At 36.9% G+C, this 27800-nt stretch overlaps 1 pseudogene; it reads left to right on the forward strand.

Moving 5' to 3' along the window:
• Positions 1–371: 371 nt before the first annotated feature.
• On the forward strand, positions 372–23034 carry LOC113930510 (annotated as a pseudogene).
• The last annotated feature ends 4766 nt before the right edge of the window (positions 23035–27800 follow it).

The raw sequence follows: 27800 nt of genomic DNA on the forward strand, positions 1-27800 counted from the left end.
TTTCTTTCATTTCAGATGTTGGCACTGACTCTCTGCCTGTTGTGGGCTGTGCTTGTTTTCTGCGGTGTCAGTGAGACACAAGCAGGCTGGCTTTGAGGAGACAAGGGCACAGGAGGACTGGGGAAGGGGCTACGGTGTTAGCAAAATTTTCTTTGAGTCCTAGGTCTAGGCCAGATCCTGGAAGTGCACACTAGTGGTGGCAGTCAGGTCATGAGGCACAGAAGTGTTGAAGAGGGCATGAGTGCCTGGTGTCTGTGTGTGGTGGCTTGGCAGGTTGCAAGCAAGGCTTTAGCAAAAGTTGTGCTGAGCTTCTAGCCTAGGCCAGATCCCCCAAGTGTGGTGGCCACCAAGGACACAGCACAGTGGTGGCTATGGACATTGTAAGCTTTAGTGGCCGTGGTGGCCAGGAGCACAGTGCACAGAGATGGTGGTGGCCTGGGAGATGCAGCAGCTGTGTGAAAGATGTAGTGTCTGTGTGCAAGGTGGCTGTATCTGAAGACAGTGGTGGTGGCCTGGAATGCAGGGTGTCTGTGTGTGGGGCAGGTGGGTGTGGTGCACATGGAGTTAGCAAAATTTGTGCTAAGCTGCTAGTCCTAGGCTGGATCCCCTGAAGCTTGGTGGCCACTAGGGGTGAGGCCTGTGGCAGTGGCAGCAACTGGGGCACAGTGTGCAGCAGCCATTGGTGCTTGTCAGCTGGGATGGTCACATGTGGCTTTAAAAAACTTGCTTTTTGAGGGCACCTGGGTGGCTCAGTTGGTTAAGCGACTGCCTTCGGCTCAGGTCATGATCCTGGAGTCCCAGGATCGAGTCCTGCATCGGGCTTCCTGCTCAGCAGGGAGTCTGCTTCTCCCTCTGACCCTCTTCCCTCTCGTGCTTTCTATCTCTCATTCTCTCTCTCTCGCAAATAAATAAATAAAATCTTTAAAAAAAATTGCTTTTGGAGCCCAGGACCAAGGCCTACAGGCTTGGAGTGAGCAGGTGTTCACAAGAACTCAGGTGGGGTACACTACTAGCAGGTTAGGTAGCAAGTGTCTGTGTAGCACTACCTCCCGCAGGTAGCTCTGTTTATGCTGGGGGGCAGGGGAGGAAAATGATACCCGTCATCTCCTTTGTTCCCAGAAAAGTTCCCCAACATGCTCCAAAATCCACTTAAGCAGATATAGCTCCCATTTGTCCCATGCTTTGTGCAAGCTGTGGCTTCTATGTTGCCTCTCTGTGGGCTGTTATCTCTTTAGGGGCAGGGTCCCAGCTACCACTAGCCCTACTAGCTTGCTCAGTGCTGAGTTAGCTGACTTTTAATGCTCCAGGCTCCAAGTCCTGCTGGTTATATAAAATCATGGATTTCAGCCCCTCTGGTTTTGAAGGCCAGACGTTATGGGGATTCATTTCCCTGTGTGGGCTCCCTGGTGCTTTCCCCTCTTTGTTCTTGCAGCTCCCTCCCTCCTGTGGCCAGCTCCAGACCACTGTTTCTGGCCTTCCTAAACTCTCAGATGTGGTTTCTTCTCTAAATTTAGTTGTGGAGTTTGTTCTGCTGAACTTCATGTCACTCTCCAGTTTATTTACTCTGATGTGAGTGATATTGAGTTGTAAACGTGGCTCAGGGTGAGCTTCGGGTTCTCCTATTCCACCATATTCCCCAAAATCCCCATCTATTAATTTATATATTTTTTTGTATTTCTAAAAATTTCATGTTTTTTCCTTTTTAATGGTTACCTCCATTATTCACTTTTTAAATTCCAGTATAATTAACATACAGTGTTAGATTCACTTCAGGTACACAATGTAATGATTGAATAATTGTGTACATTAGTCAGTGATCATCATGATAAATATACTCTTACTCTACTTCATGTGTTTCACCTTTTCCCCCACCCATCTCCCCTCTAGCAACCACCAGTTTGTTCTTTATATTTAAGTGTCTGGTTTTGTTTATCTCTTTTTTTCTTTGTTCCTTTGTTTTGTTTCTAAAATGTCACATATGAGTGAAATCATATAGTGTTTGCCTTTCTCTGATTAGCTTATTTCACTTGGTATTTATTATATCTTCTAGATCCATCTGTCATTGAAAATGGCAAAATTTCATTCTTTTTTATGACTGAGTACTCCATTATATATATAATATTCCTCATAATACGTATATAGATATATAGATTATATTATATTAATATTATACAGATCACACCTCTTCCTTATCCATTTATCCATCTATTGATAAAGACTTGAGTTACTTCCTTATTTTGGCTACTGTATGTGATACTGTAATAAACATAGAGGTGCATATGTTTTTTTGGATTAGTGTTTTCCTTTTCTTTAGGTAAATTCTTACTGGTGGATTTACTGGATCACATGGGTAATTCTATTTTTAATTTCTTGAAGAACCTTCATATTATTTTCTATAGTGGCTGCACCAACTTGCATTCCCACCAACAATGTACAAGGGTTACTTTTTCTCCATATCTTCATCAACGCTTGTTATTTCTTGTTTTGTTTTGTTTTTTAACTATTCTGACAAGTGTGAGGTGATATTTCATTGTGGTTTTGATTTTCATTTCCCTGATAATTACTGCCATTACACATCTTTTCATATGTCTTAGAAAAATGTCTATCCATGTCCTCTGCCCATTTTTAATTGTATTATTAGGTTTTTAAGTGTTGAGTTGTATAAGTTCTTTGTGTATTTTGGATACTAACTCCTTATCAAATATATCATTTTATTTTTTATTTTTAAAGATTTTATTTATTTATTTATTTATTTATTTGAGAGAGAGAATGAGATAGAGAGAGCATGAGAGAGAGTAGAGTCAGGGGAGAAGCAGACTCCCTGCCGAGCAGGGAGCCCGATGCGGGACTCGATCCCAGGAGCCTGGGATCATGACCTGAGCCGAAGGCAGTCGCTTAACCAACTGAGCCACCCAGGCGCCCTCAAATATATCATTTTAAATATATTTTCCCATTCAGTAGGCAGTCTTTATGTTTCATTGGTGGTTTTCTCCAGTAAACAAAAGCTTTTTATTTTGGTTCGTTCCAATAGTTTAATTTTGCTTTTGTTTCCCTTGCCAAGGAGATATGAAAAATTGTACAAAAATGTTTCTATGATGTCAAAGTGATTACTTCCTAAGTTTTCTTCAAGGATTTTTTTTTTTTTTTTTGGTTTCCAGTCTCATATTTAGTTCTTTCATCAATTTTTATTTTATTTTTGTTTGCGGTGTAAGAAAGTGATCCCATTCCATTCTTTTACATGTAGCTGTTCAGTTTTCCCAGTGCCATTTGTTGAAGACATTCTCTTTCTCCCCATTGTATATTCTCACTCATTTGTTGTAGATTAGTTGACCATAAATGTGTGGGTTTATTTCCGGGCTCTTTCTTTTGTTCCATTGATCGATGTGTTTATTTTTGTGCCACTACAATACTGTTTTGATTAATACATCTTTGTAATATATGTTAAAATCTGGTATTGTGATTCCTCCAGCTTTTTCTTTCTAAATATTGATTTGGCTATTTTGGGTCTTATTGTGGTTCCATACAAATTTTAGGATTATTTGTTCTACTTCTGTGAAAAATGTTCTTGATATTTTAATAGAGATTCATTAAATCTGTTGATTGCTTTAAGTAGTATGAACATTTAAAAATATTGGTTCTTTGAATCCATGAGCATGCCATATTTTTCCATTTGTGTCATCTTCAAATTCTTTAATCAATGTTTTATATTTTTGAGAGTACTGGTCCTTCACCTCATTGGTTAAATTTATTCCTAGGTATTTTATTTGTTTTGGTGCAATTGTAAATGAAACTGTTTTCTTAATTTCTCTTTCTGTTATTTCATTATTAGTGTATAGAAATTCAACAGATTTCTTTATATTAATTTGAATCCTGTGAATTTATTGAATTCATTTATCAGTTCTAGTAATTTTCTTGTGGAGTCTTTATGGTTTTCTGTATATATATCATGCCATCAGCAAATAGTGAAAGTTTTACTTCTTACCAATTTGAATGCCTTTTATTTGTTTTTGTTGTCTGCTGTATCTAAGATATTAAGTATTATGTTTAATAGAATTGGTGAGAGTGGACATCATTCTTATTCCTGAATCATAAAGAAAAAGCTATTAGCTTTTCACCAATAAGTATGATGTTAGCTGTGGGTTTTAGATGTATGGCCTTTATTTTTTTTACTATTTTTCTTTAAATTTTTATTGTTATGTTAATCACCAAACATTACATCATTAGTTTTTGATGTAGTGTTCCATGATTCATTGTTTGTGCATAACACCCAGTACTCCATGCAAAATGTGCCCTCTTTAATACCCATCACCAGGCTAACCCATCCCCCCATCCCCTTCCCCTCTAGAACCCTCAGTGTGTTTCTCAGAGTCCATTGTCTCTCATGGTTCGTCTCCCCCTCCAGTTTCCTCCCCTTCATTCTTCCCCTCCTGCTATCTTCTTTTTTCTTTTTTTTCTTAATATATATTACATTATTTGTTTCAGAGGTACAGATCTATGATTCAACAGTCTTGCACAATTCACAGCACTCACCATAGCACATACCCTCCCCAATGTCTATCACCCAGCCAGCCCATCTCTCCCACCCCCCACCACTCCGGCAACCCTCAGTTTCTTTCCTGAGATTAAGAAATCCTGAAATCAGTGAGGTCATATGATACGTGTCTTTCTCTGATTGACTTATTTGTCTCAGCATAACACCCTCCAGTTCCATCCATGTCATTGAAAATGGCAAGATCTCATTCATTTTGATGGCTGCATAATATTCCATAGAATATATATACCAAATCTTTGTTATCCATTCATCTGTCGATGGACATCCTGGCTCTTTCCACAGTTTGGCTATTGTGGACATTGCTGCTATAAACATCGCGGTGCACGTACCCCTTCGGATCCCTACATTTGTAACTTTGGGGTAAATACCCAGTAGTGCAATTGCTGGATCGTACGGTAGCTCTATTTTCAACGTTTTGAGGAACCTCCATACTGTTTTCCATAGTGGTTGCATCAGCTTGCATTCCCACCAACAGTGTAGGAGGGTTCCCCTTTCTCCGCATCCCCGCCAACATCTGTCGTTTCCTGACTTGTTAATTTTAGCCATTCTGACTGGTGTGAGGTGGTATCTCATTGAGGTTTGGATTTGGATTTCCCTGATGCTGAGCAATGTTGAGCACTTTTTCATGTGTCTGTTGGCCATTTGGATGTCTTCTTTGGGAAAATATCTGTTCATGTCTTCTGCACAGTTCTTGATTGGATTACTTGTTCTTTGGGTGTTGAGTTTGATAAGTTCTTTATAGATTTTGGATACTAGCCCTTTATCTGATATGTCATTTGCAAATATATTCTACCATTCTGTTGGTTTTCTTGACTGTTTCTTTTGCTGTGCAAGAGTTTTTATCTTGATGAAATCCCAATAGTTCATTTTTGCCCTTGCTTCCCTTGCTTTTGGTGATGTTTCTAGGAAGAAGTTGCTGTGGCTGAGGTCGAAGAGGTTGCTGCCTGTGTTCTCCTTTAGGATTTTGATGGATTCCTGTCTCACATTTAGGTCTTTCAACCATTTTGAGTCTATTTTTGTGTGTGGTGTAAGGAAATGGTCCAGTTTCATTCTTCTGCATGTGGCTGTCCAATTTTCCCAACACCATTTGTTGAAGAGACTGTCTTTTTTCCATTGGACATTCTTTCCTGCTTTGTCAAAGATGAGTTGACCATAGAGTTGAGGGTCCATTTATGGACTCTTTATTCTGTTCCATTGATTTATGTGTCTGTTTTTGTGCCAGTACCATACTGTCTTGATGATGACAGCTTTGTAATAGAGCTGGAAGTCTGGAATTGTGATGTCGCCAGCTTTGGTTTTCTTTTTCAACATTCCTCTGGCTATTCGAGATCTTTTCTGATTCCATACAAATTTTAGGATTCTTTGTTCCATTTCTTTGAAAAAAGTCGTTGGTATTTTGATAGCGATTGCACTGAATGTGTAGATTGCTCTAGGTAGCATTGACATCTTCACAATATTTGTCCTTCTAATCCATGGACATGGAATGTTTTTCCATTTCTTTGTGTTTTCTTCAATTTCTTTCATGAGTATTTTATAGTTTTCTGAGTACAGATCCTTTGCCTCTTTGGTTAGATTTATTCCTAGGTATCTTATGGTTTTAGGTGAAATGGTAAATGGGATCTACTCCTTAATTTGTTTCTCTTCTGTCTTGTTGGTGTATAGGAATGCCACTGATTTCTGTGCATTCATTTTATGTCCTGCCACTTTACTGAAATTCCTGTATGAGTTCTAGCAGTTTTGTGGTGGAGTCTTTTGGGATTTCCACATACAGTATCATATCATCTGCAAAGAGTGAAAGTTTGACTTCTTCTTTTCCGATTTGGATGCCTTTGATTTCTTTTTGTTGTCTGATTGCTGTGGCTAAGACTTCTGATACTATGTTGAATAGCAGTGGTGATAGTGGACATCCCTGCCGCATTCCTGACCTTAGTGGGAAAGCTCTCAGTTTTTCCCCATTGAGAATGATATTTGCTGTGGGCTTTTCATAGATGGCTTTTATGATACTGAGGTATGTACCCTTTATCCCTATACCCTGAAGAGTTTTGATCAACAAATGATGCTGTACTTTGTCAAATGTTTTTTCTGCATCTATTGAGATGATCATATGATTCTTGTTCTTTCTTTTGTTAATGTATTGTATCACATTGACTGATTCGCGAATGTTGAACCAACCTTGCAGACCAGGGATAAATCCCACTTGGTCGTGGTGAATAATCCTTTTAATGTACTGTTGGATCCTATTGCCTAGTATTTTGGTGAGAATTTTTGCATCCATGTTCATCAAGGATATTGGTCTGTAATTCTCCTTTTAAATGGGGTCTTTGGTGGCCTCATAAAACGAGTTTGGAAGTTTTCCTTCCATTTCTATTTTTTGGAGCAGTTTCAGAAGTATAGGTATTAATTCTTCTTGAAATGTTTGGTAGAATTCCCCTGGGAAGCCATCTGGCCCTGGGCTTTTGTTTGTTGGGAGATTTTTGATGACTGCTTCAATTTCCTTAGTGGTTATAGGTCTGTTCAGGTTTTCTATTTCTTCCTGGTTCAATTTTGGTACTTGATACATCTCTAGGAATGCACCCATTTCTTCCAAGTTATCTAATTTGCTGGCATAGAGTTGCTCATAATATGTTCTTATAATTGTTTGTATTTCTTTGGTGTTGGTTGTGATCTCTCCTCTTTCTTTCATGATTTTGTTGATTTGGGTCATTTCTCTTTTCTTTTTGATCAGTCTGGCCAGGGGTTTATCAATCTTGTTAATTCTTTCAAAGAACCAGCTCCTAGTTTCGTTGATCTGTTCTACTGTTCTTTTGGTTTCTATTTCATTGATTTCTGCTCTGATCTTCATTATTTCTCTTCTCCTGCTGGGCTTAGGCTTTATTTGCTGTTTTTTCTCTAGCTCTTTTAGGTGTAGGGTTAGGTTGTGTATTTGGGACCTTTCTTGTTTCTTGAGAAAGGCTTGTATTGCTATATACTTTCCTCTCAGGACTGCCTTTGCTGCATCCCAAAGATTTTGAACAGTTGTGTTTTCATTTTCATTGGTTTCCATGAATTTTTTAAATTCTTCTTTAATTTCCTGGTTGACCCATTCATTCTTTAGTAGGACGCTCTTTAGCCTCCATGTATTTGAGTTCTTTCCGACTTTCCTCTTGTGATTGAGTTCTAGTTTCAAAGCATTGTGGTCTGAAGATATGCAGGGAATAATCCCAATTTTTTGGTACCGGTTCAGACCTGATTTGTGACCTAGGATGTGATCTACTCTGGAGAATGTTCCATGGGCACTAGAGAAGAATGTGTATTCCGTTGCTTTGGATAGAATATTCTGAATATATCTGTGAAGTCCATTTGGTCCAGTGTGTCATTTAAAGTCTTTATTTCGTTGTTGATCTTTTGCTTAGATGATCTGTCCATTTCAGTGAGGGGGGTGTTTAAGTCCCCCACTATTATTGTATTGTTTTCAAAGTGTTTCTTTGCTTTTGTTATTAATTGCCTTATATAATTGGCTGCTCCCACGTTAGGGACATAGATATTTACAATTGTTAGATCTTCTCGTGGGATAAACCCTTTAAGTAGGATATAGTGTCCTTCCTCATCTCTTATTACAGTCTTTGGTTTAAAATCTAATTTGTCTGATATAAGGATTGCTACCCCAGCTTTCTTTTGGTGTTCTTTAGCATGGTACATGGTTTTTCACCCCCTCACGTTCAAGCTGGGGGTGTTTTGGGTCTAAAATGAGTCTTTTGCAGACAGCATATCAATGGGTCTTGTTTTTTTATATAATCCGATCGCCTGTGTCTTTTGATTGGGGCATTGAGCCCATTTACATTCAGGGTAAGTATTGAAAGAAATGAATTTAGTGCCATTTTATTGCCTGTATGGTGACTGTTACTGTATATTGTCTGTGTTCCTTTCTGGTCTATGTTGCTTTTAGGCTCTCTCTTTGCTTAGAGGACCCCTTTCAATATTTTTTGTAGGGCTGGTTTGGTGTTTGCAAATTCCTTTACTTTTTGTGTGTCCTGGACACTTATCTCTCCTTCTATTTTCAGTGAGAGCCTAGCTCAATATAGTATTCTTGGCTGCATATTTTTCTCGTTTAGTGCTCTGAAGATATCATGCCAGTCCTTTCTGGCCTGCCAGGTCTCTATGGATAGGTCTGTTGTCAATCTAATGTTTCTACCTTTGTAGATTACATATCTCTTCTCCCGAGCTGCTCTCAAGATTTTTCTTTGTCTCTGAGACTCATAAGTTTTACTATTAGATGTCGGGGTGTTGACCTATTTTTATTGATTTTGAGAGGGGTTCTCTGTGCCTCCTGGAATTTGATGCTTGTTTCCTTCCCCAAATTATGGAAGTTCTCTGCTATAATTTGCTCCAACCTCCTGCCCCCCTCTCTCTTTCTTCTTCTTTTGGGATACCAATAATTCTAATGTTGTTTCATGTTATGGTATTGCTTAATTCTCAAATTCTGCCCTCATGATCCAGTAGTTGTTTATCTCTCTTTTTCTCAGCTTCTTTATTTTCCATCATTTGGTCTTCTATATCACTAATTCTCTCTTCTGCCTCATTTATCCTAGCAGTTAGTGCCCCCATTTTATTGCACCTCATTAATAGCCTTTTTGATTTCGACTTGGTTAAATTTTAGTTCTTTTTTTCTCCAGAAAGGGTTTCTCTAATAACTTCCATGCTTTTTTCACGCTTAGCTAGTACCTTTAAAATCATGATTCTGAACTCTTGGTCCAATATCGTACTAATGTTCCTATTGAGCAGGTCCCTGGCAGTTGGTCCTACCTCTTGTTCTTTTTGTTGAGGTGATTTTTTTCCATCTTGTCATTGTGTCCAGAGGAGAGTAGATGAATGAGAGAATAAAATGCTAACAGGGTTATAACGTCCTCAGAAAATATAGTCTAAACAAATGAGAAAAGACCTGAAACTAGGGGAAAATAAAGGGAAAGAAAGAAAAAAGAAAAAAAAGGAAAAGAAAAAGATAAAAACAAACAAAAACAGAACAAAACAAAAAAACAGAATATGATCACATATGATCAGGCTGGTGCCTAGATCAGTGCCACACACTAGATGTTTGGTGTATTTTGGTCTGTTAGAAGAAAGTGTCTCCCAAAATTTTGAAGAAAGAAAACTGCATGTATGTACAAAAATAAGGGTTGATACGATGAAGGGATGCAATATGACTGTAAAGTTGAAAAGTATAAAAAAATATAAAAACATTTGATTAGATAAGAAGTTGTTTGAAAAAAGAAAGAAGAGAATTTAAAAAATAAAAGAAAAAAATGGGAGAGAATGTGATCAGGTAGGAGACTAGAAAAAAGCCATACACTAGAGATTTAAGGTATATTTTGATCTGTTAGAAGAATCTGTATCTCAAAATTTAAAAGAGAGAACAACTTATATATATATGCCAAAAATAAGGGTAACTACTATGAAGGGATAGAATATGACTCTACAAATGAAAAATGAAAATGTTTTTTAAAAAAGGGATTGATAAGATGTTGGTTGAAAAAGGGAAAAAGAAAAATTCAAAAAAAAAGACAGTTAAAAAAATTAACTTTGTAAAACTAAAAATCATGGTAAAAAGGCCATGAATTCTATGTGCAGTATTCCCCTAGCACTGGAGTTCTGCCGTTCTCATTGATCAGTAAACTTGGTCTTGGCAGACTGTTCTTGCTGATCTTCTGGGGGAGGGGCCTGTTGCCATGGTTCCCAAATGTCTTTGCGGGAGGTGGAATTGCCCCGTCCTTGCCAGTCTGGGGTAATTATTCTGCTCGGGTTTGCTCTCGGGAGCTTTTTTTCCCTGCAAGCTTTTGGTACAGCTTTGGAGGACAAGAGTGAAAATGGCGGCCCCCCAGTCTCTGCTCTGGAGGGGCCGAGAACTCAGGGCCCCACTCCTCAGTGAGCCTCCAGAGAAAAGCAGTCAGTCACTCCCCTCTCCCTGGTCTCCGTCCACACTCCGTGCTCACTGACCTGTGACCAAGCATTTCTATCTCTGGCACCCGACTTGGTGTGGAGTCTCCAAACCCAGCAATTCCCTGTGGTGTGCTCCCATGCCACTCCTCCCAGGGGAGGAAGGGGAGTCTCCCCAGGTCTGCCCCTTGTTGGGTCCCTGCTGGAGGAGCAGTGGCCCGACTGTTTTGCGGATCATGATTTATGGCAACGCTGAGCTGAGAGCCCGCGCCTCAGCTCCGTCTCTGCCGCCGGCTTCCCCGCTCCGATACCTGGGAGCTCTGCCACACTCAGGCACCTCTGGTGTTTCTGTGACCCCGAGGGTGCTGAGACCACACTGTTCCACGAGGGTTCCACCCCCCGCTTAGCTACTGGCGCGACGTCCCTCAGCGGAGACGACTTCTAAAATTCCAATTTTGTGCTCCGTGGCTCTATCACTTGCCAGAAGCGGCCGATGGAGGCCCCCTCCCCCGCTGTCTATCCTCCCAAATATTGCTTCGAATTCACTTCTCTGCACGTCCTACCTTCCAGAAAGTGGTTACTTTTCTGTTCAGAGAGTTGTTGCTATTCTTTTCTTCGATCTCCTGTTGAGTTCGTAGGTTTTCAGAATGGTTTGATCCCTATCCAGCTGAATTCCTGAGACCAAACGAAATCCAGGTCTCCTACTTTTCTCCCATCTTGCCCCGCCCTCCCATATATGGCCTTTATTATGTTGAGGTATGGTCCCCCTAAACTTACTTTGTTGAAAGTTTTTATTGTGAATGGATGTTGTATATTGTCAAATGCTTTTTTGGCATCTATTGAAGTGATTATATGGTTTTCATGCTTTCTTTTATTAATATGATATTTCATGTTGATTTAGTTGTGAATATTGGACCACTCTTGGTCCCTGGAATAAATCCTGCTTGATTGTGATGAATTTTTTAATGTATTGTTGGATTTGGTTTGCTAATATTTTATTGAAGATTTTTGTATCTATGTTCATCAGAGATATTGGACTATAGTTTTCCTTTTTTATTGTCTCTATTTGTTTTTGGTATCAGGGTAATCCTGGCCTTGTAGAATGTATTTGAAACTTTTTTCCTGTTTAAAAATGTATTGGAATAGTTTAAGAAAAAAAATATTAACTCTTCTTTAGATGATGGTAGAATTCACCTGTGAAGCTATCTGGTCCTTGACTTTGGTTTGTTGGAGTTCTTTTTTTTTTTTTTTCAATTTTCTCAGTTTATTTTTTTCCAATATTTATTTTTATTTTTTTAAATTTAAAATCAACTAACATATAATGTATTATTAATTTCAGAGGGAGAGTTCAGTGATTCATCAGTTGCATATAATACCCAGTGCTCATTACATCACATGCTCTCCTTAATGTCCATCATCCAGTTACCCCATCCCCCCACTCACCTCTCCTCCATCAACCCTCAGTTTGTTTCCTATGATTAAGAGAAGTCTCTATTTCATTTTTTTCTGCTCTTATATTTATTATTTCCTTCCTTCTACTGGCTTCGAGATTTGTTTATTTCTTCTTTTTCTAACTCCTTTAGGCATAAAATTAGGTTTTTATTTGAGTGGGTTTTTGTTTGTTTGTTTTTGCTTCTTGGAGTAGGCCTGTATTGCTATAATATTCCCTGTTAGAATAGATTTTGCTGCATCCAAAAGATTTCAGACCACTCTGTTTTCATTTTCATTTATCTCTCTTTTTTAAAAATTTCTTCTTTGATTTCTTGGTTAACCCATTCATTTTTTAGTAGCATGTTATTTAGCTTCCAAGGATTTGTGTTCTTTTAAGAAATTTTCTTGTGATTGATTTCTAGTTTCACACCGTTGTGGCTGAAAACATGCATGATAAGATTTCAATCTTTTTCTTTCCTAAGTTTTCAATCTTTTTGAATTTGTTTTGTCTTATTATGTGGCCTAACATGATCTATTCTAGAAAATGTTCCACTTGAAAAGAATGTGCATTCCAATGTTTTTGGATGGAATGTTCTGAATATATCTGTTAGATCCATCTGGCCTAATGTGTCATTCAATGCCAATGTTTCTTTGTTGATTTTCTGTCTAGATGATCTATTCAGTGATGTAAATGGGGTGTTAAAATCCCTTCTATTATTTTTTTCCATCAATTTCTTCCTTTATGTCTCTTATGGTTGCTTTATGTATTTTAATGCTCCAATATTAAGTGCATAAATATTTACAATTGTTTTATCTTCTTGTTGGATTCATCCCTTTATGATTATGTAGTGTCCTTTGTCTCTTGTTACAGTCTGTGTTTTAACATCTATTTTGTCTGATATAAGTATTGCTACACCAGCTTTCTTTTTGCTTCCACTTGAATGATAAATGTTTTTCCATCCCTTCACTTTCAGTCTGCATGTGTCTTTAGGTCTGAAATAAGTCTCTCATAGGCAGCATATCAATGGGTCTTGCTTTTTAAAATCAGTTGCATCACCCTATATGTTTTGATTGGAATATTTAGTCCATTTACATTCAAAGTAGTTATTGATAGGTGTATACCTATTGCCATTTTGTTATGTGTTTATGATTGTTTTTATAGTTCTTCTCTGTTCATTACTTCTCTTGCACTCATCCCTTGTGTCTTGATAGTTTTCCAAGTGATACGCTTGGATTCCTTTTTCTTTATTTTTTGTGTATCTATTACAGCTTTCTGATTTGTGGTTACCATTAGGTTTACATATAACATGTTAAGTTTATAACAGTCTATATTAGCATGATGATCACTTAAATTTGAACCAATACTAAAAACACTATATTTTTACTCCCTCCTCCATGTTTAATGTATATGATGTCATACTTTACATCCTTTTATTTTGTAAATTACTTGGCTGATTTTTATATATAATTTATTTTACTGCTTTTGTTCTTTAACCTCTGTACTAGTTTTGTAAGTGATTAATCTACTACTTTTATCATGTTTGTATGTACCTTTGAATTTTTTTCTTTTCCTAATTTTCTCATTCTTGACTATGGCCTTTTCTTTCCCCTCAAATAATTCCCTTTAACATTTCTTATAGAATTGGTTTAGTGGTGATGAATTTCTTTAACTTTTATTTGTCTGAGAAAATCTTTCTCTCTCCTTTTATTCTGCATATAGCTTAGTTGGTTAGAATATTCTTGGCTGCAGTTTTTTTTTTTTTTTCCCTTTCAGTACTTTGAATATATCATGCTACTCCCTTCTGGCCTACAAAGTTTCTACTGAAGAATAAGCTGATAGCTTTATGAGATTTCCCTTATATATAACTTTTCTTTTCTCTCACTGCTTTTAAAATTGATATTTTAATTTTTATGTGTCTTGATGTATACCTTTTTTGGTTCAGTTTTTGGGGTCTCTCTGTACCTTGTGGATCTGGATGTCTGTTTCCTTCCCCAGATTAGGGATGTTTTTATTTCTTCAGATAAGTTTTCTGCCCCCCTTCTCTTTTTCTTTTGGGATTCCTATAATGCAAAATTATTACACTTCATGATATGCCTGAGTTCACTTAAGGTATTCTCTCTTTGTAAGATTTGTTGTTGTTCAGCTTGGTTGCTTTCCATTACTCTTTCTTCCCAGTTTGCTGATCCATTTTGCTCCCTGTTATCTACTGTTTATTCTCTTTAGTGTACTTTTAATTTCAGTTGAAGGTCTTACTGAACTTCTCCACTCTTTTCTCAAATCTAGTATCTTTGTGAACATTCTTTGGATTCTCTATCAAGCATATTGCTTATATTTATTCCAATTAGGTCTTTTGATGTGATTTTGTCCTGTTCTTTCATTTGGGATATATTCTTCTGTCTCCTTATTTTGTCTAACTTTCTATGTCTGTTTCTTTGTATTAGGAATGTCAGCTATGCCTCCTGATCTTGAAAGTAGTGACCTTATGAAGAAAAGGTCTTGTAGTACCCTGTAATGCAATGTCTACTGTTCACCAGCTCCTGGCACTGTAGGGGTGCCTCGTTTGTGTATTGCATGTGCCCTACTGTTGTGGTTGAGGTGTGTTTGCATTCAGTCCAGTTGGCTGTAATAGCCCTCTTAGCCTGTTTTGGGCAGATTTCATCTCTTTGCAGTTAAGGGTCCAGTTTGGGGCTGCCTTGAGTTTATAGTATGGTCAAACCAGATGCTTTCCTTCAGTTCATTTGCTGTAACTGTGGTCACGCCAAACTGCAGGGGACTCTCTTTGCCTTGTCCCCTGAGAGCCTTTCATTGGTATGTAGGCCCTGCAGTCAGACCAGATGTCTGCCCCCCCCAACTGTTGGGTTTGCAGTGACCCCAATCTACAGAGCTCTCTCTTTGTGCTGCTTCCTGTGAGGTATGTATTGGTGGGTGGGGCTAGCAGTCAGATCAGTTGTCTCTTCCTAGCTCACTGCTGGGGCTACAGTGGAACTGGTGTGTGTGATTATCTTTCTCTTTCTCTAGGGCAGGAGTCACTTTGCAGTGGTGTTGGCCACTTTCAGGGCTTCTTACAGAATGAAATATGACAGGAGCCACCTTGGACATAATCTTGTCCAGTGGGGTGGGTTGGATGGGGCAGTCTGCAAAAGAATATGAGGGGCAAAGCATGCAGTATTTGTAAGCTAGGTGGTGAGTGTTCATGCTGATTCCTACAGGTGTGTAGGTATCTAGGCTGGATATGTAGAGATAAATGGTGCTAACCTGCTCTTTTCTTTTTTCTGGAGAAGTTTCCTAAAAATCCCTGCCTCTCAAGCACATGTTCTGAGATTAGTAAATTAATCTTCACATATAACCCAGGAATTTTTCCAACTGCTGCTTCTATGCTGTTTCTTGGAAGGGTTGTTTTTTATGCTGTCTCTTTAAGGGTGAGGACTCAATTTTCTCTCACCCTCTAGCTCTACTAAAGGTGACCCAGAGATTTTTAAATTTTCTAGTGTTAAGCCCTACTAATTGTAATAACTTACAGAGTTAAGCCCCTCTGGTATTCACAGCCAAATACAATGGGTACTCATCTTCCCAGTGTGGGTCCTTCTTGTGTGGGGTGCCTAGTGTGGAGTCTGTTCCATTCCCCCCCTTTTTTTTTGCTCATGGTGCCACTCCCATATGTGGTTATTTGCAAGTTAGCTTGGTTCTAGTTCAAGACACTACCTTTCCTGTGATGTTTAATATACCCCCTCTCTATGATTAACTGTGGAGAATCTTTTTCTGCCAGTCTTCAGTTTGTTTTCTGGTTTAGTTATACTGATGTGGCTTTTTTTATCTAGGCATATCCATGGGGGGAGGTGAGCTTAGAATTCTCCTATTGCACTATCTTCCCATGTTCTGCCTCTATTATTCACTTTTTACTTTTATGCTATTTCCATTTCCAAAAGGGCAATCTCCAAAATTATTAACCATCTTTTTAGTTCTTTTTGGGACAGGCTTCCCTGGATGCCACTATTAACTTGCTATCTATTCTGCTTATTATGCCTACTTTACTTCTTACATATAAATGTTTTCACTTAGCCTTTATTATTTCAGGAACCCATCATTGGCATTGCTATCAAGGAGACCCATTCTATAACAGCATCTCCTACCAGCAGCCATGACCTTTGGAGGATATCCAAAAGATTGTCAACAATGCTGGTGTCCTTCTCACCAGCAGATTTATTATTTTGAAAAATAAAACCCTCCCAGAGAACGTAGTTGGTTGGTAGGTTTTTATCATCTCTATGTGGTATACATACTCTGGCAGTCCTACTTTTCTAAAACTTTTGATCCCTTCTACTGTCTTACATGGGGATTCATTTATTTTTTCATTATCTAGGATGGGCCATCACATTGCCTAAGCTTCAAGAGCCATCTTTTTTTTTCCTAAGAGCCATCTTAGAAGTGCATTAGCACCATCTTCCAGAGTTACTGCTTTGTTATTAAAAACTGATATTAACAGGTCCACCCCTTCCTTGTTCAAATTATGTTGTGATTTGACTACAGTTATTTGTCTTAGTGGCCAGAAGCACTATTGTAGATAAAGCCTGAAGGAGGGCACGTGATGTAATGAATACTGGGTATTATATGAGACTGATGAATCACTGACCTCTACCTCTGAAACTAATAATACATTACATATTAATTAATAAAATTTAAAAATAAATAAATAAATAATAAATAAATGAATAAATTCATTAACAAAAAAGCCTGAAGGGACCTTTGAAGTTTTCTAATGCAGAGACTTCCACATCATCTTAAAAGAAGAAAGGTATCAGACTGTAACAGGGAGCAGGGGACCACCTTTGCCGAATCATATGTTTCAGTGCAATATGGTGATTCAAGATTTTTAAGTCTGTTTCTTTGGATGTCTCCATCTTATATCTCAGGGCCTCACTCCTTCCCAAATAGGATCCTGACCTTAACATAGCAGCCATGCAAAGCCTGAGATTTAAAACATATCTGGAACCCCACTACCCTTATAATTAAATTCTGAACCTGATTCTCACTTATTTTTGTCCTCTGGATGTGAGAGATGAGATTCTCTTTAGAAACTGTCAAAGAGGTCCTCACTTTTGCACTTTGCATTATATTGTTGATTAATTACCTTTCATTGTCTTTCTCCAATGTAATGATGTTACTCAGCAGGAGCCATCAAATTCCATTGTCCTTATAATTCCTGCTTTCCCCAAACTTCTCAGAATCCTGAGATACAGCACCCACCAGTGTGTTCCTTCTCATTAGTATATGATTCCAGCCCACCACTGGTGAGATTATTTTTCTTTTACAACTGCACCTCTAGAGCATGATAGATACCATCTGTGGGGTCATTGCCTCCTGGCCAGTGAATTATTAAGATTCAAAATTCCATTTTAGATTCTGCTTCCTCAAATTACTTCAGAGGCAAATGCTTTTATGTTATGTTTTCTGGGATATGGGCATTAAGACTGATATTTGCATTCAGAGAGTATTGTGGTGAGTACTATTGACAGCAATACATAGAAGGGAGTGAGGGTAGCAAAACTGAGCAGTCATAAATTGAACTGTGTGGTTTATTTGCACAACAAGCTTCAGCTAATCCCATGGAGAGCAATTGACCTGGTGTGGGCCTTCACAGTTCATGCAATTTGGATCAAGGGGGCTAGGATGATACCTCCCTCATTGATCACTGGATGTAGGCTGCTCCTGGTGAGGCAACACAACCTTAGGCAATTTAGCTCCCATTAGCTAAGAAGAATATCTAGGAAGATCCCTGGCTGTGAGTCATCAGCAGGCAACACTCCTGGCAGCTGGGAGATAAAAATACATTGGTTCTGAATGGTGGGAACTGGGCAGTACAACATAGCACTTACTACTATATTACAAATAGTCACAACACCTATCTGCCATGGTTTCTGTTTATGTTTTTTTCTCTACCAGTTGGAATCCTTCTATTCCTGCTTGTAAATGCATTTTCAGACTGTTCATTGGCCTTGTATAAAATAAAAATTATTATATTGATTTTTTAATTGGATATTAATTATATTGATTTTTTTTTAAATTCCACAACCTTGCTGACATTTTGTTTGTTTGTGGATTCCTTAGGATTTTCTATATATAGAATTATGTTATCTGTAAATGCATATAATTTTATATCCTCCTTTCCAATTTGGAGGCCTTTTAGTTTATTTTATTGACTAATAACCCTAGCAAGAATGTTCAGTATAATATTCAATAAGAGTAGTGAGAATGAACATCTCATTTTGTTCCTGATATAAGGGGAAAGCATTCAGTCTATCACTAATATGTATAATGCTAACTATAGATTTTTTCATAGATGTCCTTTATGAATTTGAGGAAGTTAAATTCTATTACTCATTTTTGAGTGTTTCTATTATGAAGGATGTTGGATTTGGGCAAATGTTTTTTCTCTACTGAGATTATATGGTTTTTATCTTTTATTAATATGATATATTATATTGATTGATTTCTTCATTTGAACCAACCTTGCATTGCTGGAATAAATTCCACTTGGTCATGGTATATTATTCTATTTATAAATTACTGTATTCAGGATAGCCACATGCAAAAGAATGAAGTTGCACCTTTACTTCACACCATATGCCAGGTTAAATAAGTATGGGTTAAGACATAAATGTTTGATTTAAAATTGTATATCTCATAGAAGAAAACAGGGGTAAATCTTCATGAATTCAGATTTGACAATAGAGTCTTAGATATGACACAGATAACACTAGCAACAAGAGATAAAACAGGTAAATTGTAGTTCATCACCAATGCAAATGCCTGTGGGGCACCTGAGTGGCTCAGTCAGTTAAGTGTCTGCCTTCAGCTCAGGTCATGATCTTGGGGTCCTGGGATCAAGCTCCACATCAGGGTCCCTGCTCAGTGGGGAGTCTGCTTCTCCCTCTCCTTCTGCCCCTCCCCCCGCTCCTGCTCTCTCTCTCTCTCTCAAATAAATAAATAAAAATCTTAAAAAAATACAAATGCTTGTGATTTGAAAGACTATCAAGAAAGTGAAAAGACAACTCACAGAATGAGGAAAATATTTGAATATCATATATCTGATAAGGTAGGTTTTTTAAAAGATTTTATTTATTTATTTAAGATAGAAAGAGAGCAGGAGCAGGGGAGCAGAGAGAGAGGGAGAAGCAGGCTCCCTGCTGAGCAAGGAGCCTGATGTGGGGCTCGATCCCAGGACTCCAGGATCATGACCTGAGCTGAAGGCAGACGCTTAACCACCTGAGCCACCCAGGTGCCCCTGATAAGGTAGTTTTATCTAGCATATATAAAGAACTATCATGACTCAATAATAAAAGACAAACTTACTTTATTTTTTATTTATTTATTTTCATTAAGTTCAATTAGCCAACATATAATACTAAATCATTAGTTTTTGATGTAGTGTTCAAGGATTCATTAGTGCATAAAACACCCAGTGCTCATTGCCCTCCTTAATACCCATCACCCTTTCACCCCATCCCCCCACCCCTCTCCCTTCTGTAACCCTCATTTTGTTTCCTGGAGTCCAGAGTCTCTCATGGTTTGTCTCCTTCTCTGATTTCTTCTCATTCAGTTTTCCCTCCCTTCCCCTGTGGTCCTCCACACTATTCCTAATGTTCCATATATGAGTGAAACCATATGATAATTATCTTTCTCTTCTTGACTTATTTCACTTGACATAATCCCCTCCAGTTCCATCCATGTCAATGCAAATGTTAGATATTCATCTTTCCTGATGGCTGAGTAGTATTTCATTGTATATATGAACCACATCTTCTTTATCCATTCATCTGTTGAAGGACATCTCAGCTCCTTCCACAGGGGGCTATTGTGGTATTGCTGCTATGAACACTGGGGTTCATGTGCCCCTTCTTTTCACTACATCTGTATCTTTGGGGTAAATTCTTAGTAGTGCAATTGCTGGGTCATAGGGTAGCTCTATTTTTAATGTCTTGAGGAACCTCCATACTGTTTTACAAAGTGGCTGTACCAACTTGCATTCCCACCAACAATGTAAGAGGGTTCCCCTTCTCCACATCCTCACCAACACTTGTTGTTTCCTGTCTTGTTAATTTTTTTCCATTCTAACTGGTATAAGGAGGTATCTCATTGTGGTTTAGATTTGTATTTCCCTGATGGCTAGTGATATTGAACATTTTTTCATGTGTCTGTTAGCCATTTGTATATCTTCTTTGGAGAAGTGTCTGTTCATGTCTTCTACACATTTCTTGACTTATTTGTTTTTTGGGGGGTTGAGTTTGAGAAGTTCTTCATAGATCTTGGATACTAGCCCTTTATCTGTAATGTCATTTGCAAATGTCTTCTCCCATTCTGTGGGTTGCTTCTCAGTTTTGTTGACTGTTTCCTTTGTTGTGCAAAAAGAAAAAACAAATTGCTTTTGTTTCCCTTGTCTTTAGAGACATGTCTTGAAAGTAGTTGCTGAGGCCAATGTCAGAGGTTACTGCCTATGTTTTCTAGGATTTTGCTGTATTCCTTTCATCCATTTTGAGTTTAGAAACATTTAGGTCTTTCATCCATTTTGAGTTTACAAACTTACTTTAAAATGGACTGAGCAACTGAATAGATATTTCTCCAAAACAATAAACTAATGGCCAATAAACATATGAGAAGATGCTTGACATCTTTAGCTATCAAGGAAATATAAATCAAAACCACCATGAGATGTCATATCATACTTAATATAATGCCTAGAATAAAAAAGTCAGATACTAATTAGTGTTTGTGATCATGTGGAAAAGTATAAGCTCTCCTACACTGCTGGTTTGAATGTAAAATGCCTCAGACACTTTGGAAAACAGACTGAAAGTTTCTTAAATGATTAAACATAGTATTATCATATTTCTAAGCTTTTCCATTTCTAGATATATAACCAGGGGAAATGAAAACATAAGTCTTTCCAAAAACATATTCAAGATTTTTTTAGCAGCATATTTCTTAATAGTCAAAGATGGGAAAAATCCAAATGTCTGTTAACTGATGAATGGATAAACAAAATGTGCTCTCTCTAAGAAATGTATGAACCTTGAAAACAATATATAAAGAAGATGAAATTGGTCACAAAAGTTAACATATTTTATGCTTCCATTCATAATATGCAAAAGAGGTAATAAATCCATAAAGACAAAAAATATATTAGTGGTTGCTTAGGGCTTGTGGGGAATGGTCTGAAGATGTGCTGCTTGAAGGGTATGGGATTCTGTTTGAGCCGATGAAAATGTTCTAAATTGATATCTATGATGTTTGTACCTATCAGTGGATATACTAAGAAACATCATGTTATATACTTTAAATGGGTAAATTTTATGGTATGTGGAATTTGTCTCAATAAAGTTGTTTAAAAATAATTGCAAGAAGGGGGAAAGACAAATGTTCTGAGTGGTGCTGGAACTGAGTTACAGGAATCCCCACTCAGACCCAAACTTGTATCTGGTGCTTAGCTTCTCCCCTTACAAAGGGAAGGGTATTTTCATCACCACATAAACATCAGCTGAACAGAGCAGAAGAAACCAGTTCTCTGGGTAAGGACATAGCTTTGTAGCTTCCCTTGGTACTAAAGCTTGGTCCCTGCTTCAAGTTCACAGGTTTATCAAAGCTGTTCATAGGTATAATTTGCCTTACTCTGCTTATGTTTCACCAAACAGGAAATGCATATGGCTCAGAATCCATACTCTTTAAAATCTCTCTGATATTCTCTGGGGACTATTTTTGCTATGGCTAGATTGTTACATAGGGGAAAATCATCCCTGAAATTGCCTCAGTGGGCCTTGGGCTCTATGAAGGGAGGCAAGATTCATGGGTTGAGGACAGTGTGTTTAGGGGAATTGGGGACAACCTGGTAGCTCTGCCTGAGTGTCAACATGAGAACTTTGGAATCCTATGGTTGTAAAACATCCAGAGGTGCTTGTTGTCTTACAAAGTGACCAAGTTTCCTTTATTTTGTTGAAGTTTGGAAGAGCATACTGTAGAAATATTTAACACATATGTATTAGATATTCCAGCTATAATTTTTGACAATGGACCAAGACTCTGCAAAGCAGCCATATCTGGAGAGATTGGACTCCATCATGTCATCAGTTTTGTCATGGGGCATCCAAAATTAAATATGCTTTTGTCAGGAGACTGTTAGAAAAAGTACTTTGTAGGGAAGAAACCCTGTACAAGTATGAAGTCTTGCATTTACACTACCCCCATGAGTATGGACTGGTAATAGGATATGATGACATGGAAAAACTCTGAAAGTATCTTTTTGAGTGGGAGCTGGACGTAAAACCCTGTCAATGGGCTGTGCTCATGACTAAATCCTTCTTGGACCCAAGAGAGATTTGAGAAAAAATAGCAGAAGTGATGTTTGAGACCTTCGATGTGCCTGCCTTCTGCCTGTTTAACCATGCAGTGGTAGTACTTTATACAGCTCTACCTCTGTCATGGGACTAATGGTGGACAGTGGGGATGGGGTTCCTTGCACTGTCCCTATCTTTGAGAATTATTCCCTACCAAATGCTCTCACAAAGCTCTAAATGGCAAGAAAGGACATCACAGAGAATATCACCTGGCTCCTCCTCACTAGTGTGAGCACCTTCCCTCGTATATTTGACAAGTCTTACTGGGTGATATCAAAGAGAAGCTGTGTTATGTGGCCTTGGAGCAAGAGAAAGAACTATGTAAGAGGCCAGATGATAGCATGCCAACTGAGAGAATATAAACAGCCAATTGAGAATGTCATCTGTATTGAGAACCAGCTGTACCAGACGCCTGAGATTCTTTTTGCACCTGACCAGCTGGGTATCCGCAATCTGGGACTCTCAAAAACAGTCTCCAGCAGCATTATGAAGGGTGGCACTAAAATTCAGAAGAATCTTTTTGTGAAAATTGTGTTGTTTAGGGGCATTACTTGCTTCTCTGGGCTTTAGGAAAATCTTATGAAAGAACTGGAATAGCTGGCTTCCAAAGGGACCCCCCCATCAATATCACAGCTTCTTCTGATAGGTGTTTATCTGTGTGGACTGGTGCATCCACTGAGAATTCTCTGAACAATTTTAAACAGATGGGGATTATCCCTGAAAGTCTCAAGGAGTTTGGGAGATTTATCATTTAGAAAAGATGATTTCTTAAAAAACCTTACATGGTGGGGACAAGTCTAAATGTCAGATCATAGGAACACCAGTGGGAGGTGGTATTGTTCTTCAAGCAAGATGTTTAGTAAAACTATTTTGCCATTTTGGGTTTCAGTTCACTCTTGGTGGCACATTATTGTAACCATTGGTGTATAAATATCAGTGTCTCCACTTTTAACTCTTTTGGGTGTATATTTAAGAGTGGAATTTCTGGGTCATATGTTAATTTTATGTTTAAATGCTTGGTGAGCAGCAGCACCATTCATTTTACATTCCCAACCACAAAGCATGAGTGTTCTTTTTCTTCACATATTTGCCTACACTTATTATTTCCTGTTTTTGAATAATAGCCATTCTAAAGTATATGAACAGGTATCTCTTGTTTTTTTTAAGATTTTATTTATTTATTTGAGAGAGAGAGTGAGAGAGAAAGAGCACATGAAAAGGGGGAGGGTCAGAGGGAGAAGCAACCTCCCTGCTGAATGGGGAGCCCGATGCAGGACTCGATCCTGGGACTCCAGGATCATGACCTGAGCCGAAGGCAGTCGCTTAACCAACTGAGCCACCCAGGTGCCCGGTATCTCTTGTTTTGATTTGAATTTCCCTAATGATTAGTGATATTCAGTATCTTTTAATATGTTTATTTTCCATTTGCATATTCTCTTTGGAGAAGTATCTATTCAAGTCTTTGGCCCAATTTTTAATTGGGTTGTTTGTTATTTTTGCTGTTGAGTTGTCAGAGTTGTTTATATATTCTGGCTATATAACCATTATCATATATGTGGGTTTTCTTTTCTTACTATTTTTTTGGATTGACTTCACTCTCTGAACAATGGCCTTTGATGCATAAGAGAATTTAATTTTAATGAAGTACAATTTAACAATGTTTTCTTTTGCTACATGTACTTTTGCTGTCATTTCTAAGAAACCATTGCCAAATTGAAGGTCGTGAATATTTGCCCTTATGTTTTATTCTAAGAGGTTTATAGTGCCAGTTTTTAAGTTTGTTTTGAATCCATTTTGAGTTAATATTTGTATATGTTATAAGTAATCTAACTTCATTCTTCTGCATGTGGAGATCTGGTTTCCCAAGGTCATTTGTTAAGAAGACTCTTCCAATTGTATACTCTTGGCAGCCTAGTAGAAAATTGATTGAATGTACACATATGGACTTATTTCTGGAATATATATTTTATTCCATGGATCTGTAAGCTTATCCTTATGCCACTACCACACTGTTTTGATTGCTATAACTTGGTAGTAAATTTTGAAATTGGGAAGTGTGAGTCTTCCAACTTTGTTCTACTTTTTCAAGATTGCCTTGGTTATCCAAGGTCTCTTTAAATTCCTTATGAATTTTAGATTATGTTTCTCAATTTCTGTAAAACCACTGTTAAGATTTTAATAAATCTTAAATTATTAATTTTGAATTTGTATATCATTTTCAGTAATACTGTTGTCTAAGCAATACCAAGTTCTCCAATTCGTTCAGACAGAATATATTTTTTCTTATTCCTTATGTTCAATTAGCCAACATATATATAATAGAGCATTAGTTTTTGATTGATGTAGTGTTCAACGATTCGTTAATTGCATATAACACCCAGTGCTCATCACCACACATGCCCTCCTTATATTTTCATTTTTAAGGTACTCTTTGTTCTATTTTTCAACAATGTTTTACAGTTTTCTGTGTACTATTCTTGTACCTCCTTAATCAAATTTATTCCTAAATATGCTTTCTCTTCTTTTTGATGCTACTGTATACTGACTTTGTTTTCTTAATTTCGTTTTCAGGCTCTGGGCTATTTTTAACTACATGTTTCAACTCTATATATTATCTATTGACTATTATAAAGATGAGGAAATTAGCACAGTAACACTTCCTTCATTGTCTCCTTCCTCCTATCATGAGAGAGTTGTGATTCTGGACAATCCTTAACTTAAATTTGTGTTTATTGACCTATTTACCGAATTTATGTCTTCTCCCTTGGGGAAAATCCTCTCATCAAATTCTGACCTTCAAAAATTATGTGGGAAATCATGTTGAAACCTGTTAAGTCAGTATTTTTCTATATTATGACCTGGAAAATGCTAATTATCCTTTCTTCTTCAAATTGCCATTGCTCACCACTCTTTGTCAGCTGGGAAACTAATAAACACACACACACACACACACACACACACACACACACACACACACACACACACACGGTGTTCCATTGATATGATTTCTCTTTCACCTCCACATCGTTTGCTTTTCTTCCATAAAGATCTGATCTGCAGAAACAGTCCCCATTTCTCCTTTGGTGTTGTTCATGTTCTCAGGTTTATTTATTTGGATTACTACTTATCCAGATTATTATTGCATATGTCTACTATAACTCTGAATTTTACTTTTGGAGAAAGCTGTATCATATTGTAAATATGAAATTATATCTGGATATAAATATTATCTCTCATTTTGGTCCTTATTGCACAGATGTTTTGTATGTTGTATCAGTTTGTGACATTGTTTTAAATTGATGATAGAGTGTTATCTATTACTATTTTGGGGAATGCTTTTCAGAAGAAGGAAGTGAAGAATAGCTACATTTCTAACATTTCTAACTTGAAGTTTGAAACTCAACTACTTTTTAACTATATATTTATATCATGACATGTATTACAAACCTGCTTTATTTTTCTCTTCATTATCATCAGCATTCCTGCCATTTTCTTTTTTCAGATGAATTATGAATCAGTCTGTTATTTTCCACAAAAAGTATTCTAAACTTCATTAGGATTATATTTAATTCATACATTTGTTTGTAAAGTTTTTTTTAATATTTTATTTATTTATTTGACAGAGAGAGACACACAGAGAGAGGGAACACAAGCAGGGGGAGTGGGAGAGAGAGAAGCAGGCTTCCTGCAGAGCAGGGAGCCTGATGCGGGGCTCAGTCTCAGGACCCTGGGATCATGACCTGAGCCAAAAGCAGACACTTGATGACCGAGCCACCCAGGTGCCCCTATTTGTAGAGTTTTTAACTTTATAATAGTAAGTCTTCCAATGCGGGAATATTCCATGACTTTCTATTTACTCAGGAAAACTTCATAGATTGTTTTTCATTTGGGTCATTCAAATTTAATCTTAGATTTAGTCTCACATTTTTTATGGTTTTGTACTCTTATGAATAGGAGATATGTCTATAATATTTTCAAATTGACCATTGCAAGTGCATAGGTAATCTATATACTTTTTTATGATAATCTCATATTTCACACTTTTCTGGACAATTCTAAAATATTTTGTAATCATTCTATTAGATTTTTTAAGTAGATGATCACAATTGCAAAAAGCCATAATTTTGTCTCTTTCTTTCTAGTATAGAATATTTATTTATTTTTCATTACTTAGTGAAATAGTAAATAGTATTGGAATATTAGTGTGATATATGGTGCTCATATATTTCCTTTTGCTTTATTAAGAAAAATTCACATATTTCTCAATTAAGTATATTTACCAGAAATTTATGAAAGTTACTATCATAAAATTTTAGAAATTTAGAAATATTTTTCTATTTTTTAAAAAATTAGGAAATGGTAAAATTTACAAAATGCAATTCTGGCATCTACTAAGGCAACCATATTTTTCTCCTTTATTCAATTGATGTGGACAAATATTATTAATAGGTGGCTATATTTGGTGATCTAATATTTTATTTAAGAACATTAAATCTGATCCTAAGTGAGTTTGGTATAAAAAGTATCTTTTTCTTTAGTCTACTGAAGTTTTATAACTGAGGATGTGATGGCTTCAGAGAATGAGTTTGGAATCCGCATATCTCTAGGGACAGTGGCATCCATGATTTTGTCTTTTCATAATTCTTTCTCATTCATCTTCTTAAATAAATACTATATTCCTATATTCCTAAAAATTTTAGAGTTGAATTCAATTTTGATTCATTAAGCTATCTGAAAATTTATACACATTATTTAAGAAATGAGTCCAATTTAAATATTTTTATTTTCTTTCAGCCTTAATGAAATATGATTGTCAAATCAAAATTATATGTATATAGGCTGTACATTATAACTTTTTTAAGGTAAACAAAATAGTGGTTTAATATACACATGCACTGTAAGATGATTATCACCATCAAGTTAATTAATACATTCATTATCTCACTTAGTTATCTTTTTTGTGTGTGTGGTAAAAAGACTTAAGATTTTTCTCAACAAATTTCAAATATATAATACAATGTTGTTGACTATAAGCATCATGATGTACATTATACTTCTGGAATTTATTCATCTTATAACTGAAATTTTGTATCCTTTGGCCAACATCTCCCCATTTCCCCCACCACCCAGCATCTGACAACCACCATTTGACTCTCTGGTTTTAGGTGTTTGATTTTGTTGATTCCACCTATGAGTATTCGACAATACAGTGTTGTCTTTCTGTGTCTGGATTATTTCACTCAGCATAGTGTTCTCCAGGTTCATCCATGTTGTCACAAATGGCAAGATTTTCTTCTTTTTATGACTAAATTATATTCAATTATATATATTATAGATATAATACATGTAGATGTAGATACATATAGATATATATTGTAATAGATACATATATAACATGTAATATATAATAAATACATAGTGTAATAGATATGTAATAATAATATATAATGCATAGATATATAGATATCTATTATAATATATATTATATTTATATATATAATATTTTCTTTATTTATCTATC

Source organism: Zalophus californianus, chromosome X (assembly GCF_009762305.2).
Source record: "Zalophus californianus isolate mZalCal1 chromosome X, mZalCal1.pri.v2, whole genome shotgun sequence".
NCBI lineage: Eukaryota > Metazoa > Chordata > Mammalia > Carnivora > Otariidae > Zalophus > Zalophus californianus.